The sequence below is a fragment of the Carcharhinus amblyrhynchos genome, unplaced genomic scaffold (assembly GCF_965287045.1).
Source record: "Carcharhinus amblyrhynchos unplaced genomic scaffold, sCarAmb.v2.hapA scaffold_644, whole genome shotgun sequence".
Classification (NCBI taxonomy): Eukaryota; Metazoa; Chordata; class Chondrichthyes; order Carcharhiniformes; family Carcharhinidae; genus Carcharhinus; species Carcharhinus amblyrhynchos.
In genome coordinates this window covers 41,307-60,000 of record NW_027650384.1, presented here as the reverse complement: position 1 = coordinate 60,000, position 18,694 = coordinate 41,307, and positions in this window count along the sequence as shown.

Sequence of the window (18,694 nt, the reverse complement as noted above, 5' to 3'; positions counted from 1 at the left end):
GCTCGCACTTTCACACACACTCTCTCACACTCTCACTTGCTCACATATATTCACACCCTGTCTCACACTCACACTTGCTCGCGCACTCTCTCACACCCACTCATTCTCTCACTCTCTTTCAGACTCTCTGACAAACACACTCTCACACCTGCTCGCCCTCCCTTACTCTCTCTGTCACTCTCACACTCTCACATTCTTTCACACACTCACACTCACTTACTCACTGTTTCACACTCTCACACTCCCTCATACTCTCTTACACTCACATTCTCTCACTGTCATTGTCACTCTCTCGCACACTTTCTTGCACTCTTGCGCATTTTCTCTCTCATACTCAACACCCACTCGCACGGTCAAGCACTCTCTCGCACAATCTCTCACACTCTCTCAGTCTCACTCTCTCTCACACTCGCTCTCATTCTCCCTGACACTCTCACACTTTCTCACACTCTCTCACACACTCACACTCACTCGCTCACTCTCACACTCCTTCACACACACTCTCTCACACAATCTCACTCACATACACTCTCTCACTCTCACACACTCTTTCACACCCTCATTCTCACACTCTCGCACATTCTCACACACTCTCTTGCACTCTCTCACACTTGCTCAAAACACTCTCACATTCTCTCACACTCACACCTGGTTGCACACTCTCTCACTCTCCCTCACATTCTCTTGCACACACACTCTCTCTCTCACACTCCCACACTCTCTCGGACACTGATACTCACATTTTCACACACCCTCACACTTACTCACACACTCTGTCACACTCTCACTCACACTCGCTTGCACACTCTCTCACACTCACTCTCCTTCACATTCTGTCACACTACCACACACTCTCTCACATACATACTCGCTCGCACACACTCACACTCACTTGTGCACTCTCACACTCGCTTGTACACTCTCTCACACTTGTTCATACACTCACACTCTCTCGCACACTCACATCAAACTTGCTAATGCACTCTTTCACACACGCTCACATACTCTCACACTCACTAACACATTCTCTCACACTCATACTCGCTCGTACACTCTCACACTTGCTCGCGCACACTCCCTCACACTCACACACTCATGTGCACACTCTCTCACACACACACACGTGCGTTCTGACCTCACTCTCTCGTTCACTCTATCACACACTGTCTCTCACACACTGTCTCACACATACACCTTCACACACTCTCTCACACACACTCCCTCTGTCACATACATACTGTCTCTCTCACACCCGCTCTCACACACTCTCTCACTCAGTCTCTCACACTCTTTCACACTCTCACACACACACACACACACACACACACTTTTTGACTGACACTCTCTCCCTCTCTCTCACACTCTCTCACACACACCTTCACTCTCACTCACATGCACACTCCCTCTCTCACACACACTTTCTCTCTCACTCACTCTCACACACACTTTCTGTCACTCTCTCCCTCACACATTCTCTCACATACTCTCTCTCACATTCACTCTCTCTCTCACAAACACTCACATTTTCACACACACACAGACTCACATTCTCTCACTCTCTCAATCACTCTCTCTCACACATACTCACACTATTGCACACTCTCACATACTCTCAAACACACATGCACACACACTCTCATGCTCTCTCACACTCTCTCACATTCTCTCTCACACACTCTCCCACAGTCTTTCAAACACTCTCTCTCACACACACAACCTCACACACACACTCCCTCTCACCCACACTCACACACACACTCTCATACACTCCCTCACACACACACATACACACTCTCTCTTTCTCACACTTTCTGTCTCTCACACATTCACTCTCCATTACCTCCCCCTCCATCTCCCCAGAACACCCCCCTTCCCATCACCCTCCACCTCCTCCCCTCTCCATTACCCCTCATCCCTCTCCCCTCCGCACCTCCGAGTTATCTGACAGCAGCAAGATAACAGATATATAGAGAAATATACAACCAACCCCTCCCCCTCCCCCTGTCCCCCTCCCCGCCCCCCTCTCCTGTTCCCCACACTCACCCTCTCCTGCCCCTCCCTGCTTCCCCCTCCCCCTGTTCCCCCTCTCCTGTTCCCCACGCTCCCCTCCTCTGCCCCCTCCCTGCTCCCCCCGTTCCCTCTCTCCTGTTCCCCACACTCCCCCCTCCCCTCTCCAGTTCCCCACGCTCCCCCCTCCCTCTCTCCCGTTCCCCACGCACCCCTTCCTCTCTCCCGTTCCCCACGCACCCCCTCCTCTCTCCTGTTCCCCACGCTCCCCCCTCCCCCTGTTCCCCCTCTCCTGTTCCCCACACTCCCCCTCCTCTGCCCCCTCCCTGCTCCCCCCGTTCCCTCTCTCCTGTTCCCCACGCTCCCCCCTCCCCTCTCCTGTTCCCCACGCTCCCCCCTCTCCTGTTCCCCACGCTCCCCCCTCCCTCCCTCCTGTTCCCCACACTCCCCCCTCTCCTGTTCCCCACGCTCCCCCCTCCCCCTGTTCCCTCTCTCCTGTTCCCCACGCTCCCCCCTCCCTCTCCCCTGTTCCCCACGCTCCCCCCCGTTCCCTCTCCCCTGTTCCCCACGCTCCCCCCCTCTCCCCTGTTCCCCATGCTCCCCCCTCCCTCTCCCCTGTTCCCCACGCTCCCCCCCGTTCCCTCTCCCCTGTTCCCCACGCTCCCCCCTCCCTCTCCCCTGTTCCCCACGCTCCCCCCTCCCTCTCTCCTGTTCCCCACGCTGCCCCCTCCCTCTCCCCTGTTCCCCACGCTCCCCCCTCCCTCTCCCCTGTTCCCCACACTCCCCCCTCCCTCTCCCCTGTTCCCCACGCTCCCCCCTCCCTCTCCCCTGTTCCCCACGCTCCCCACTCCCTCTCCCCTGTTCCCCACACTCCCCCCTCCCTCTCCTGTTCCCCACGCTCCCCACTCCCTCTCTCCTGTTCCCCACGCTCCCCCCTCCCTCTGTTCAGTTCCCCACGCTCCCCCCCTCCCTCTCTTCAGTTCCCCACGCTCCCCCCTCCCCTCTCCTGTTCCCCACGCTCCCCCCTCCCTCTCTCCTGTTCCCCACACTCCCTCCCCTCTCTCCTATTCCCCATGCTCCCCCCTCCCCTCTCCTGTTCCCCACACTCCCCCCTCGCTCTCCACTCCAGCTGCTCCCCCACCTCGCCCCCTCCCCTTTGTCCCCCGTCCTACCCCACCTCCCCTTTGTCCCCCCTCCCCCTGCACCCCCCTCCACCTGGCTCCCTCTCCAGCTCCAGCCCCTCCCCTCCCTGACCCCCTCTCCTTGACCAGGGACTATTGGCCATTCCTTCACTGTCGCTGGGGTCAAAATCCTGGTGCTCCCTCCCTAACAGCACTGTGGGTGTACCTACACCACACAGGGCTGCAGCTATTCAGGGAGTGGGCAGGGGGTGGGGGGCAGGGAGAACATCACCACCTTCTCAAGGGATAATACTGGCATAATCCAAGACACCAGATAAAATAGTTTTAAAGAATATAACCTTGTCATCGGAACACTGGGAAAGGGGAGTTGGAGGCGGCCGTTTTACCTGCTTCAGCATTCAGCAGATCTTGGTTGATTGATCTCACAATTCCCCCAAATCCCTTGACATTTCTAACACCCAGAAAGCCTTCTGTCTTCAATATCCTCAATACTCAACAGCACAGCACAGCGCTGCTGCCTCACAGCACCAAGGACCCAGGTTCAATCCCAGCGGCACGGTGACACAGTGGGTTAGCGCTGCAGCCTCACAGCGGCAGGGACCCGGGTTCAATCCCAGCAGCACGGTGACACAGTGGGTTAGCGCTGCTGCCTCACAGCGCCAGGGACCCGGGTTCAATTCCCAGCCTTGTGTCACGTCTGTGTGGAGCCTGCACGTTCTCCCCGGTGTCTGCGTGGGTTTCCTCCAGATTCTCCGGTTTCCTCCCATGCTCCAAAGATGTGCAGGTTAGGTGGATTGGTCGTGTTAAATTTCCCCTTGGTACCCCAAAATGTGTAGATTAGAAGGATTGGCCGTGGTAAATTACCCCTTAGTGTCCAAAGATGTGACAGTTAGGGAGATTGGTCAAGCTAAGTTGCCCCTTAATGTCCAAAGATGTGTAGTTTCGGTGGATTGGCCATGCTAAATTACCCCTTCATGTCCAAAGATGTGTAGGTTAGGTGGATTGGTTGTGCAAAATTCTCCCTTTTACTGGGTAAATATGTGGTTTAAGGTGATTGGGCCTGGGTCGGAATGTAGTCGGTGCAGACCCAATGGGCTGAACGGCCTCCTTCTGATTCTATGACTCTATGGATGTTTGAGTCTCCACGGTTCTCACAGTCCAATGATTCGACACCCTCCAAATGGATAAATTCCTCCTCTCGTCCCTCGAAAACGGCCAGCGTATTCACTCTAAGACTGTGTCCCCAACTCAACAGCAAATACAGCAGAAGCCCCAAAAATAGATTCCTGTAAAGAAAGGCCTGGGAGACCATCAAAGACCCCTGAGAATGGAGATAGGATAGGCCATTAACCATTTCACTCCACTCCCCCAGAATGGACATTGAGACAAAGCAGACGGATAAAGCTTCATAACCTATTTTTCTAAGGAACAAGAGGGGGCAAAAAAAAGCACAAAGAAGCAAGAATAGAACTATTAAGAACAGAAGGAAAGATGATAAGATTGAGGGCGGCAGGGTGTTTAACACTACTGCCTCACAGCGCCAAGAACCTGGGTTCCATTCCAGCCTCGCATCACTGTTTGAGTGGAATCTGCACGTTCTCCCCATATCTGTGTGGGTTTCCTCCCACAGTCCAAAGATGTGCGGGTTAGATAGATTGGCCATTCCCAGTTGTCCTTAAGTGTCCAAAGATGTGTAGGTTAGGTGGATTGGCCGTGCTAAATTGTCCCTTAGTGTCCAGAGATGTGTAGGTTAGGAGGATCAGCCATGCTAAATTGCTCCTTAGTGTCCAAAGATGTGCAGGTTAGGGGGATTGGCCGTGGTAAATTGCCCCTTACTGTCCAGAGATGTTTGGGTTAGGTGGATTGGCCATGGTAAATTGCCCCTTAGTGTCCAACGATTTGCAGGTTAGGGAGGGATTGGCCATGCTAAATTGCCCCTTTGTGTCCAAAGATGTGTAGATTAGGTGGATTGGCCATGCTAAATTGCCCCTTAGTGTCCAACGATTTGCAGGTTAGGGAGGGATTGGCCATGCTAAATTGCCCCTTTGTGTCCAAAGATGTGTAGATTAGGTGGATTGGCCATGCTAAATTGCCCCTTAGTGTCCAAAGATTTGCAGGTTAGGGAGGGATTGGCCATGCTAAATTGCCCCTTAGTGTCGTGGGGATTAGCAGGGTAAATACATGCAGTTATGGGGTGAGGGTCTGGGTGGGATTGTGGTTCAGGCTCCTTCTGCACTGTTGGGATTTGATTAAGATTCAGGAGGGGTCAGGGAAGGCAGATGCAGAGCATGTAAGATTTTTTATTTTTCTATATATTCTAAATATGTACAAAGTTGTTTCAGAGTTTATTTTTGTAGTTTAGAGTCAGTATTACAGTAATGTGATTGTCCCAGTGATAGGGGGAAGTTGTTACTGTAATATTATTATAGTGTCATCAGGCAGAGCTTTCACTAAGTGGCCAGCAGAGGGTGGGAAATCCCCCGACAAGCAATTTACCTTCAAGATTAGGGTTAACAGACATCACATTAAACTTTGGGTGTGGAGTTTGAGTGGAGGGGATTCCTGCTTAGGGAGGTGGAGGAGTTTAAAGGGGGGAGGGTGGGCAGTGTAGAGGGAGCTTTACTCTGTATCTAACCCCGTGCTGTACCTGTCCTGGGAGTGTTTGATGGGGGACAATGTAGAGGGAGCTTTACTCTGTATCTAACCCTGTGCTGCACCTGTCCCGGGACTGTTTGATGGGGGGGACAGTGTAGAGGGAGCTTTACTCTGTATCTAACCCCGTGCTGTACCTGTCCCGGGAGTGTTTGATGGGGGGGACAGTGTAGAGGGAGCTTTACTCTGTATCTAACCCCGTGCTGTACCTGTCCCGGGAGTGTTTGATGGGGACAGTGCAGAGGGAGCTTTGCTCTGTATCTAACCCCGTGCTGTACCTGTCCTGGGAGTGTTTGATGGGGACAGTGTAGAGGGAGCTTTACTCTGTATCTAACCCTGTGCTGTACCTGTCCTGGGAGTGTTTGATGGGGGGACAGTGGAAAGAGAGCTTTACTCTGTATCTAACCCCGTGCTGTACTTGTCCTGGGAATGTTTGATAAGGGCAGTGTAGAGGGAGCTTTACTCTGTATCTAACCGCATACTATACCTGTCCTGGAGTGTTTGATGGGGACAGTGTAGAGGGAGCTTTACTGTTTCTAACCCGTGGTGTATCTGTCCTGGGAGTGTTTGATGGGGAACAATATAGAGGGAGCTTTACTCTGTATCTAACCCCGTGCTGTACTGTCCTGCGAGTGTTTGATGGGATCAGTGTAGAGGGAGCTTGACTCCGTGTCTAACCCCATGCTGTGCCTGTCCTGGGAGTGTTTGATGGGGACAGTGTAGAGGGAGCTTTACTCTGTATCTAACCCTGTGCTGTCCCTGTCCTGGGAGTGTTGATGGGGACAGTGTAGATGGAGCTTTACTCTGTATCTAACCCCGTGCTGTACCTAATCTGGAGTGTTTGATGTGGACAGTGTAGAGGGAGCTTTACTCTGTATCTAACGCCGTGCTGTACCTGTCCTGGGAGTGTTTGATGGGGACAGTGCAGAGGGAGCTTTACTCTGTATCTAACCCCGTGCTGTATCTGTCCTGGGAGTGTTTGATGGGGACAGTGTAGAGAGAGCTTGACTCTGTATCTAACCACGTACTATACCTGTCCTGGAATGTTTGATGTGGACAGTGTAGAGGGAGCTTTACTCTCTAACCCCATGCTGTACCTGTCCTGGGATGTAGAGAGAGCTCTATCTGCATCTAATCCTGTGCTGTACTTGTCCTGGGAAAGTTTGATAAGGGCAGTGTAGAGAGAGCTTTACTCTGTGTCTAATCCCATACTATACCTGTCCTACGAGTGTTTGATGGGATCAGTGTAGAGGGAGCTTGATTCTGTATCTAACCCCGAGCTGTACCTGTCCTGGGAGTGTTTGATGGGGGACAGTGTAGAGGGAGCTTTACTCTGTATCTAACCCCCTGTCCTGGGAATGTTTGATGGGGGACAGTGTAGAGGGAGCTTTACTCTGTATCTAACCCCGTGCTGTACCTGTCCTGGGAGCGTTTGATGGGGGACAGTGTAGAGGGAGCTTTACTCTGTATCTAACCCTGTACTTTACCTGTCCTGGGAGTGTTTGATGGGCATGATGTGGAGATGCCAGCGTTGGATTCGGGTAAACACAGTAAGAAGTCTGAAACACCAGGTTTAAGTCCAACCGATTTATTTGACAGTAAACTCACAAGCTTTCAAGGTTCCCCTCTTTGTCCGGTGAATGAAGAGTCCTGGCCCCAGACAGAGTATATAAAGCACAGACAGTTTCGAGATTACTGATTAGAATGCGAATCTTTACACCTAACTTGCTATTCAAGTCTTAAAGTGGCTAACAATGTGAGTGGAAAGAGCACTGAGCACAGGTTAAAGAGATGTGTATTGTCTCCAGACAGTACAGTAAGTGAGGTTTTACAAACCCAGGCAAGTCATGAACCCCCATGACTTGCCTGGGTTAGCAAAACCTCACTTACTGTACTGTCTGGAGACAATACACATCTCTTTAACCTGTGCTCAGTGCTCTTTCCACTCACATTGTTAGCCACTTTAAGACTTGAATAGCAAGTTAGGTGTAAAGATTCGCATTCTAATCAGTAATCTGTAAACTGTCTGTGCTTTATATGCTCTGTCTGGGGCCAGAACACTTCATTCACCTGACGAAGAGGGGAACCTCGAAAGCTTGTGAGTTTACTATCAAATAAATCGGTTGGACTTAAACCTGGTGTTGTCAGACTTCTTACAGTGTTTGACGGGGACGGTGTAGAGAGAGCTTTACTCTGCATCTAATCCTGTGCTGTACTTGTCCTGGGAATGTTTGATGAGGACAGTATAGAGAGAGCTTTACCCTATATCTAACCCCATACTGTACCTGTCCTGGGAGTGTTTGATGGGGGACAGTGTAGAGGGAGCTTTACTCTGTATCTAACCCCGTGCTGTACCTGTCCTGGGAGTGTTTGATGGGGGGACAGTGTAGAGGGAGCTTTACTCTGTATCTAACCCCGTGCTGTACCTGTCCTGGGAGTGTTTGATGGGGGACAGTGTAGAGGGAGCTTTACTCTGTATCTAACCCTGTGCTGTACCTGTCCTGGGAGTGTTTGATGGGGGGACAGTGTAGAGGGAGCTTTACTCTGTATCTAACCCCGTGCTGTACCTGTCCTGGGAGTGTTTGATGGGGGACAGTGTAGAGAGAGCTTTACTCTGTATCTAACCCCGTGCTGTACCTGCCCGGGGAGTGTTTTATGGGGGACAGTGCAGAGGGACCTTTATTCCGGATCTAAACCCTGATTTAATTGATAAAGTCCACCTCCACAGTGCCAAAGAGTGTTTAATTTCTGCTGGTTTGGAAGCCTCCTCTTTAGCCCTTTGCCGAGTGTAACATTACACCCACTGCGGGAGACGGGGTTGAAGTTTGGAGGGACATGCTAATCACAATGCTAATCACAAAGCACCCGGTTTCCGAATCACTGTGTCCCGTCACTCCAAACATGTAGGTTGTCCGATGCTCCCCAATGTCCCCTGCCCTCCGTCTACACTGTGTCGGCGAGGGGGTGCCCACGTTGCAACACAATGCCTCAGGTCTCTGTTGTTACCTGAGCGACAGATATGGGCAGAAGGATTACGAGCACCTTGTGTACCACACGGTATCCCAGAGCACGCCACTATCTGATCCCACCAAGAACACCACCTTCCAACATCATTGTTTGTTATTGTCTACTGTTTGATTGGATGCGAGGTTGGCCATTATGAGCAGAGAACATTCTTTAAGAGTTGTGATTGTTTGTAAATACAGCTGAGTCGGTGCGCCCCGAGGGATCGTGGAGGGCGGAGGGGCATCACTGCTCATCTGGTTTTTAACAGCGGGCACTCCACAGATGTCGGACACGTCCTTGCCCAGTGAGACCCGGGTTCAAACTGAGTGAGTCCCACACATTCTCCCCACTCCCTGTGAGAGCGAGTCCCACATTCTCCCCACTCCCCGTGGCAGTGAGTCCCACATTCTCCCCACTCCCCATGGGACCGAGTCCCACATTGTCCCTATTCCCCCCCATGGGACCGAGTCTCACATTCTCCCTACTTGCCCTCTGTAGGAGCGAGTCCCAAATTCTCCCTGTTCTCCCATGGGAGTCAGTCCCACATTCTCCCTACTCCCCCCCACCGTGGGAGTGAATCCCACATTCTCCCCATTCTGCCTTGGGAGTGAGTCCCACATTCCCCACTCCCCCTGGAAGTGAGTCCCACATTCTCCCCACTCCCCCTGGAAGTGAGTCCCACATTCCCCACTCACCCTGGAAGTGAGTCCCACATTCCCCACTCCCCCTGGAAGTGAGTCCCACATTCTCCCCACTCCCCCTGGGAGTGAGTCCCACATTCTCCCCACTCCCCCTGGAAGTGAGTCCCACATTCTCCCCACTCCCCCTGGAAGTGAGTCCCACATTCTCCCCACTCACCCTGGAAGTGAGTCCCACATTCTCCCCACTCACCCTGGAAGTGAGTCCCACATTCTCCCCATTCTGCCTTGGGAGTGAGTCCCACATTCTCCCCACTCCCCCTGGAAGTGAGTCCCACATTCTCCCCATTCTGCCTTGGGAGTGAGTCCCACATTCTCCCCACTCCCCCTGGAAGTGAGTCCCACATTCTCCCCATTCTGCCTTGGGAGTGAGTCCCACATTCTCCCCACTCACCCTGGAAGTGAGTCCCACATTCTCCCCATTCTGCCATGCGAGTGAGTCCCACATTCTCCCCGTTCTCTGGCTAACAAACTTTCTCCTGAATTCCCCACTGGATTGATGAGAGGTTGTCTTATATGAATGGTCTCTGAGTTCTGGTCTCTCCAACCAGCAGAAGCATCCATTCTACGTGAACCCCCATCATATCCTCTCAGTGAAGGATCTGGGACTGACCTTTCTACAGCGTATTCAATCTTTCCTGACAGTTACAAGCTCCTGGTTCCAATAACGTCCTTGTCAGTCTTTCACAGCACCTTCCCCAGGATAGAGTGTACACTATTGACCGGAACTTTCTGCCTGTTCACACCGGGCAGATCTTTTGGTCCCACCAACGGGCCCCCCTGCCACGCACTCCACCTCCATGAGGGGTGCACTGAATGGAAACCAGAAGATCTCAGTAGCCCCCGACAATGATAGGCCAGCTCCCAAGCATCAGGTGGTGCATTGGGTAGTGAATCCATGCTGGTGGGTTGCAGAGTGAGTGAGGCAGAGGAGTGAGATCAATTCCAGACCCTTACTCTATGGGACCTGGATTCCAAAAGCATAGAAGAGACTTGGACTCTGCTCCATTTAGCCCCAAGGTAAAACCCATCACAGGTCGGCAATACTTGCCAAAGTGCAGCATCGCAGCCAAACCAAGGAAGAGACCCTCCACCCACAGTAGGGTTCAGTTCACACGAAAATACATCTCCTTCACACAGTAGGAGCCAAGCCACGCCTCTCCTGATATTTATTTAAACAATACCTGGGAGTGAGTTACATCATCAAATCAATTTAAGAGGCTCCTGTGGCTTTTACACAGAGTAACAGATATCCAATGAGATTAGATTCTGTGACAGACATTCAGGTAACTGTTATTCTTTATATAAACTACCCCGAACCCCTCAATTAGATTCTAGTCTGTAACTCACTCCCGGGTATTTGTTATTCTGTATATAAACCACCACGAACCCCTCGATTAGATTCCAGTCTGTAACTCACTCCCGGGTATTTGTTATTCTGTATATAAACCACCCCGAACCCCTCGATTAGATTCCAGTCTGTAACTCACTCCCGGGTATCTGTTATTCTATATGTAAACCACCCCGAACCCCTTGATTAGATTCCAGTCTGTAACTCACTCCCGGGTATCTGTTATTCTATATATAAACCACTCTGAACCCCTTGATTAGATTCCGGTCTGTAACTCTTTCCTGGAAATCTGTTATTCTATATATAAACCCCCCCCCGAACCCCTCGATTCGATTGCAGTCTGTAACTCACTCCCGGGTATCTGTTATTCTATATATAAACCACCCTGAACCCCTCGATTAGATTCCAGTCTGTAACTCACTCTCGGGTATCTGTTATTCTTTATATAAACCACTCCGAACCCCTGCCCTCCCCCCCGGATTAGATTCCAGTCTGTAATTCAGTCCCGGGTATCTGTTATTCTATATCTAAACCACCCCGAACCCCTCGATTAGATTCCAGTCTGTAACTCACTCCCGGGTGTCTGTTATTCTATATATAGACCAGCCCGAACCCCTCAATTAGATTCCAGTCTGTAACTCATTCCCGGGTATCTGTTATTCTGTATAGAAACCAGCCCAAACACCCTCGATTAGATTCCAGTCTGTAACTCAGTCCTGGATATCTGTTATTCTGTATACAAACCACCCAGAACCCCTCGATTAGATTCCAGTCTGTAACTCACTCCCGGGTATCTGTTATTCTATATATAAACTACCCCGAACCCCTCAGTTAGATTCCAGTTTGTAACTCACTCCTGGGTATCTGTTATTCTGCATGTAAACACCCCAAACCCCTCGATTAGTTTCCAGTCTGAAACTCACTCCCGGGTATCTGTTATTCTATACATAAACCACCCTGAACTCTTCGATTAGATTCCAATCTGTAATTCATTCCTGTAAATTTGTTATAATATATATAAACCATCCTGAATCCCTCGACTAGATTCCAGTCTGTAACTCACTCCCAGGTGTCTGTTATTCTTTATATAAATCACCCTGCACTCCTTGATTACATTCTGATCTGTAACTCACTCCTGGGTATCTTTTTTCTGTAAAAAAAACCATCTTGAACCTCTCGATTAGATTCCAATCTGTAACTCACTCCAGGGTGTCTGTTATTCTTTATATAAACCACCCCAAATGTATAAACCACCCCGAACCCCTCGATTAGATTGCAGTCTGTAACTCACTCCTGGGTATCTATTATTCTTTATATAAACCACCCCGAACCCCTCGATTAGATTCCAGTCTGTAACTCACTCCCGGGTATCCGTTATTCTATATATAAACCACCCCAAACCCCTCGATTAGATTCCAGTCTGTAACTCACTACCCGGTATCTGTTATGCTATATATAAACCACCCTGAACCCCTCGATTAGATTCCAGTCTGTAACTCACTACCCGGTATCTGTTATGCTATATATAAACCACCCCGAATCCCTTGATTCAACTCCAGTCTGTAACTCACTCACAGGCCTCCTGACATGAAGTATGGTGTATGAATGAGGATTGGGACTTTAACCTTTACTGCTGCACTATACAAAGGACTTGGAGCTCCTTTGGAAGTTATCTTGCGAGCCAGAAAGAAATCCTGCCCTTGATAGATCCTTAAGGAGAATGCTAGTGTTTGGCAGAGCCTGTGGATTGATTGGAGCGCAGGCAATCATGGGAGGGTGGCGGGGAGAGACCCGTAATACTTGTGTGAACTGGGGCCTCTGATAGACCAACGCGTATCCAGATTTCCATGTATGTATGTATGTATGTGTGTGTGTGCGTGCGTGTGTGTCAGGGCACACACACACACACACACATGCACACACACACACACGCACAGATAGATTGCAGTAGAAAGGAGATCATTTGTTTTATTTTTAAAATTTGTTTCAAAAATTCGAAGTAACTTGCACTTTGCAACGGAAGCCTCAGATGTCCGTTCTATTTGCTACTGAATGTATTTGGTATTTTTTAGAAGCTGTCACATTACTCAGCTGTATTAGTAGCAGGCTTCTGGTCATTGTTTCTGATGAGGCTTCTGTCTGTGTCAAACCTGTGTATAGATTAAACTGGCAGATTGCTTATATATATATTATATATATATGTGTGTGTGTGCGTGTGTGTGCGTGCGTGTGTGTCTTAACTATAAATAAACATCACAAAAATAAAGTATAACCTTCACAAGCAAGAGACTGGCTCATGTGTTCTGTTCTCAAAATTCCCTGAGAGAAGACGCACAATTTAAAAAAAAAATTAATTTGTGGGACCTGAACCCCTTGATTAGATTCCAGTCTGTAACTCACTCCCGGGTGTCTGTTATTCTATATATAAACCACCTTGAACCCCTCGATTAGATTCGAGTCTGTAATTCACTCCCGGGTATCTGTTATTCTGTATATAAACCACCCCGAGCCCCTCGATTAGATTCCAATCTGTAACTCACTCCCGGGTATCTGTTATTCTATATATAAACCACCTTGAACCCCTCGATTAGATTCGAGTCTGTAACTCACTCCCGGGTATCTGTTATTCTGTATATAAACCACCCCGAACCCCTCGATTAGATTTGAGTCTGTAACTCACTCCCGGGTATCTGTTATTCTGTATATAAACCACCCCGAACCCCTCGATTAGATTCGAGTCTGTAACTCACTCCCGGGTATCTGTTATTCTGTATATAAACCACCCCGAACCCCTCGATTAGATTCGAGTCTGTAATTCACTCCCGGGTATCTGTTATTCTGTATATAAACCACCTTGAACCCCTCGATTAGATTCGAGTCTGTAACTCACTCCCGGGTATCTGATATTCTATATATAAACCTCCCTGAACCCGTTGATTTGATTCCTGTTTGTAACTCTATGGTGTGGAGATGCCAGCGTTGGACTGGGGTAAACACTGTAAGAAGTCTGACAACACCAGGTTTAAGTCCAACCAATTTGTTTGATAGTAAACTCACAAGCTTTCGAGGTTTGCCCCTTTGTCAGGTGAATGGAGTGTTTTGGCCTCAGACAGAGCATATAACAGCACAGAGACAATACACATCTCTTTAACCTGTGCTTAATGCTCTTTCCACTCACATTGTTAGCCACTTTAAGACTTGAATAGCAGGTTAAAGATTCGCACTCTAATCAGTAATCTGTAAACTGTCTGTGCTGTTATATGCTCTGTCTGAGGCCAGAACTCTCCATTCACCTGACAAAGGGGCAACCCTCGAAAGCTTGTGAGTTTACTATCAAATAAATTGGTTGGACTTAAACCTGGTGTTTCAGACTTCTTACTGTGTAACTCTATGGGCCAGCATTTATTGCCCGTTCCTGATAGCCCTAGGACTGAGTACTTTGCTAGGTCATTTCAGAGGGCAGTTTAGAGGTGATCACATTGCTGTGGCTCTGGAAACACATTTCACTTTGTTAATTATGTATTAGTGTCACAAATAGGCTTACACTGACACTGCCATGAAGTTACTGTGAAATTCCCTGAGTAGCCGCATTGTGGCGCCTGTTTGAGTTACACTGAGGGAGAATTTAGCACCCTAACCAGCATATCTTTCTGTGGGACTGTGGCAGGAAACCGGAGTACCCAGAGGAAGCCCACGTAGACACGGGGAGAACATGCAGCCTCTGCACAAACAGTGACCCAAGCCGGGAATCGAACCTGGGTCCCTGGCGATGTGAGGCAGCAGCGCTAACCCACTGTGTCACCGTGCCGCTGGGATTGAACCCGGGTCCCTGGCGCTGTGAGGCAGCAGTGCTAACCCACTGTGTCACCGTGCTGCTGGGATTGAACCCGGGTCCCTGGCGCTGTGAGGCAGCAGCGCTAACCCACTGTGTCACCGTGCCGCTGGGATTGAACCCGGGTCCCTGGCGCTGTGAGGCAGCAGTGCTAACCCAATGTGTCACCGTGCCGCTGGGATTGAACCCGGGTGCCTGGCGCTGTGAGACAGTGGTGCTAACCCACTGTGTCACCGTGCTGCTGGGGTTGAACCTGGGTCCCTGGTGCTGTGAGGCAGCAGCGCTAACCCGCTGTGCTACTGTGCCACATGGGGAAGGCGGGGAATGTGGTGTTGAAGTTGCATCCAAGTTGGTCAACGATCTTATCAAATGGTGCAACAGGCCCAAGGGGCTGAATGACCTCCTGCTGCTCCAAATTTTGCTACTCCTTGTAGGCCAGACTGGGGTAAGGATGGCAGATTTCCTTCCCTAAAGGGAACCAGATGGGTTTTTCCGACAATGGGTCATTAGTAGATCCTTAATTCCAGATATTTTTTATTGAATTCAAATTCCACCGTCTGCTGCGGTGGGATTCAAACCCGGGTCCCCCAGAACATTAGCTGAGTTTCTGGATTAATAGTCTCGCGATAATACCTCAAGGCCGGCGCCTCCCCTAAATAAATGCATTTACATAATGACTGCCACTATCTGTCACGATCTGCTTTGTGCCCAGTGACAGATTTTCTCAAGTGTTGTAATGTTGGAGTTGTGCAAAGCAAGCTCTGGAATGTGTTGCACCCAACTAGAAAGAGTGAGGAAGCTTCTTTTAATTCCCATTTGAGCGACACAACTCCGACAGTGCAGCACTCCCTCAGTACTGACCCTGTGACAGTGCGGTGCTCCCTCAGCACTGACCCTCTGACATTGCGGCGCTCCCTTGGCACTGATCCTCTGACAGTGCGGCACTCCCTCAGCACTGACCCTCTGACAGTGTGGCACTCGCTCAGCACTGACCCTCTGACAGTGCGGCACTCCCTCAGCGCTGACCCTCTGACAGTGCGGCGCTCCCTTGGCACTGATCCTCTGACAGTGCAGCACTCCCTTGGCACTGATCCTCTGACAGTGCGGCACTCCCTCAGCACTGACCCTCTGACAGTGCGGCGCTCCCTCAGCACCGACCCTCTGACAGTGCGGCGCTCCCTCAGCACTGACCCTCTGACAGTGTGGCACTTGCTCAGCACTGACCCTCTGACAGTGCGGCACTCGCTCAGTCCTGATCCTCTGACAGTGCGGCACTCCCTCAGCACTGACCCTCGCACAGTGCGGCGCTCCCTCAGCACTGACCCTCTGACAGTGTGGCACTCGCTCAGCACTGACCCTCTGACAGTGCGGCGCTCCCTCAGCACTGACCCTCTGACAGTGCGGCGCTCCCTCAGCACTGACCCTCTGACAGTGCGGCACTCGCTCAGCACTGACCCTCTGACAGTGCGGCACTCCCTCAGCACTGACCCTCGCACAGTGCGGCGCTCCCTCGGCACTGACCCTCTGACAGTGCGGCACTCCCTCAGCACTGACCCTCTGACAGTGCGGCACTCCCTCAGCACTGACCCTCTGACAGTGCGGCGCTCCCTCAGCACTGACCCTCTGACAGTGCGGCACTCCCTCAGCACTGATGATCGAAAGTATCGCTATCTCTGTGTTCTCCTCCAATCCCTACACCCCTCCCTATCTTTGTAACCTCCTCCAGACCAGATACTCCTCCTTATCTCTGTAACCTCCTCCAACCCCTGCACCCTCTCCCTATCCCTGTAGCCCCCACCACTATCCGTGATCTCTGCGCTCCTCCAATTCTGGCCTCTTGAGCATCCCTCTTTCCACCATTGGTGGCCGTTGTTTCAGCTGCCTGGGGGGGGGGAGGTGCCCTAATCTCTCGAATTCCAGCTCTAAACATCTCACCCACACCCCACTAACTTTTGTATTTGTTCCTTAAAAGCTCTTGGACTGAACTTATGGTCACCTTGTCCAAAGATGTGCAGGTTAGGGGGATTGGCCATGATAAATTGCCCCTTAGTGTCCAAAGATGTGCAGGTTAGGGGGATTGGCCATGCTAAATTGTCCCTTAGTGTCCAAAGATGTGTAGGTTAGGGGGATTGGCCTTGATAAATTGCCCCTTAGTGTCCAAAAGTGTGCAGGTTTGAACATAAACATAAGAAGAACTTGGAGCAGGAGTAGGCCATCTGGCCCCTCAAGCCTGCTCCGCCATTCAGTAAAATCAGGGCTGATCTGATAGTCGTTCAGTTCCACTTCCCTGCCCGCTACCCATAACCCGCTACCTTATTGATCAGAAATCGATCTACCTGTGACTTAAACACATTTAACGAGGTAGCCTCCACTGCTTCAATGGGCAGAGAATTCCAGACATTCACTACCCTCTGGGAGAAGAAGTTTCTTCTCAATTCTATTCTACATTGACTCCCCTGTATTTTGAGGCTATGCCCTCTAGTTCTTGTTTCCACCCAGGCCCAATCCCCGTCACCATGCATATTCATCCTGCTAATCCCAGGGGTAATTTAGCATGGCCAATCCATCTAACCTGCACAACTTTGGACACTAAGGGGCAATTTAGCATGGCCAATCCCCCTGCACATCATTGGACATTTAGAGGTAATTTAGCATGGCCAATTCCCCTAACCTACATATCTTTGGACAGTAAGGGGCAATTTAGCTGCTTCTACCCTGTCTAGGCCCTTCATTATCTTATATGTCTCTATAAGATCCCCCCTCAGCCTTCTAAACTCCAACGAGTACAGGCCCAGTTTATTTAATCTCTCCTCATAAGCTAACCCCCTCATCTCCGGTATCAGCCTAGTGAACCTTCTCCGTACTCCCTCTAAGGCCAATATATCCTTTCGTAAATAAGGGAACCAAAACTGCACACAGTACTCCAGTTGCGGCCTCACCAGTACCCTGTACAGTTGCAGCAAGACCTCCCTGCTTTTATATTCTAGCCCCCTCGCTATAAAGGCCAGCATCCCATTCGCCTTCTTGATCACCTGCTGCACCTGCAGACTGGGTTTTTGCGACTTGTGCACAAGGACCCCCAGGTCCCTCTGCACTGTAGCATGTTCTAATTTTTCACCATTTAAATAATAGTCCATTTTACTATTATTCCTTCCAAAGTGGACCTCACATTTGCCAATGTTATACTCTATCTGCCAGATCCTCGCCCACTCACTCAGCCTATCCGAATCTCTCTGCAGACTTTCCGCGTCCTCCACGCAATTTGCTTTCCCACTCATCTTTGTGTCATCCGCAAACTTTGTTACCCTACACTTGGTCCCTTCCTCCAGATTGTCTATGTAAATGGTAAATAATTGAGGCCCCAGCACCAATCCCTGTGGCATGTCACTAATCACCAACTGCCAACCAGAAAAGCACCCATTTATTCCAACTCTGCTTCCTGTTAGATAGCCAATCCTCAATCCACGCTAACACGTTACCCCCGTGGATTAGTCATGCCAAATTGTTGCTTAGTGTCCAAAGATGTGCAGGTGAGGTGGATTGGCCATGCTAAATTGTCGCTTAGTGTCCAAAGATGTGTCGGTTAGGGGGTTTGGCCATGCTAAATTGCCCCTGGGATTAGCAGGATAAATATGCATGGTGACGGGGATTGGGCCTGGGTGGGATTGGTATTGGTGCAGACTCGATGGGCAGAATAGCCCTCGTCCGCACTGTTGGGATTGTATGATATTTCCAAACAATGTCAGATTCCCTCTGGTCCCTGTTCCTCGGAGTCTGGTGCAAATCGTCTATACTGTGAAGGAGGTGTTTCCATTGGGATGGTGCGGGGAGTGCCAGAGAACCTTGAGTGGGGCGGAGGGAGGGGGGAAGGGGGTTGGGGCAGAGAGAGACTGAAGTACCCCACTGTGCGGGAGGTGAATATTAACAGTGGCGGGGTGGGGGCGGGGCGGGTGCGGGGCTGGTGGTGGCTGAATCAGGAGGTGAGTTACTCACCACAGGATTCCCA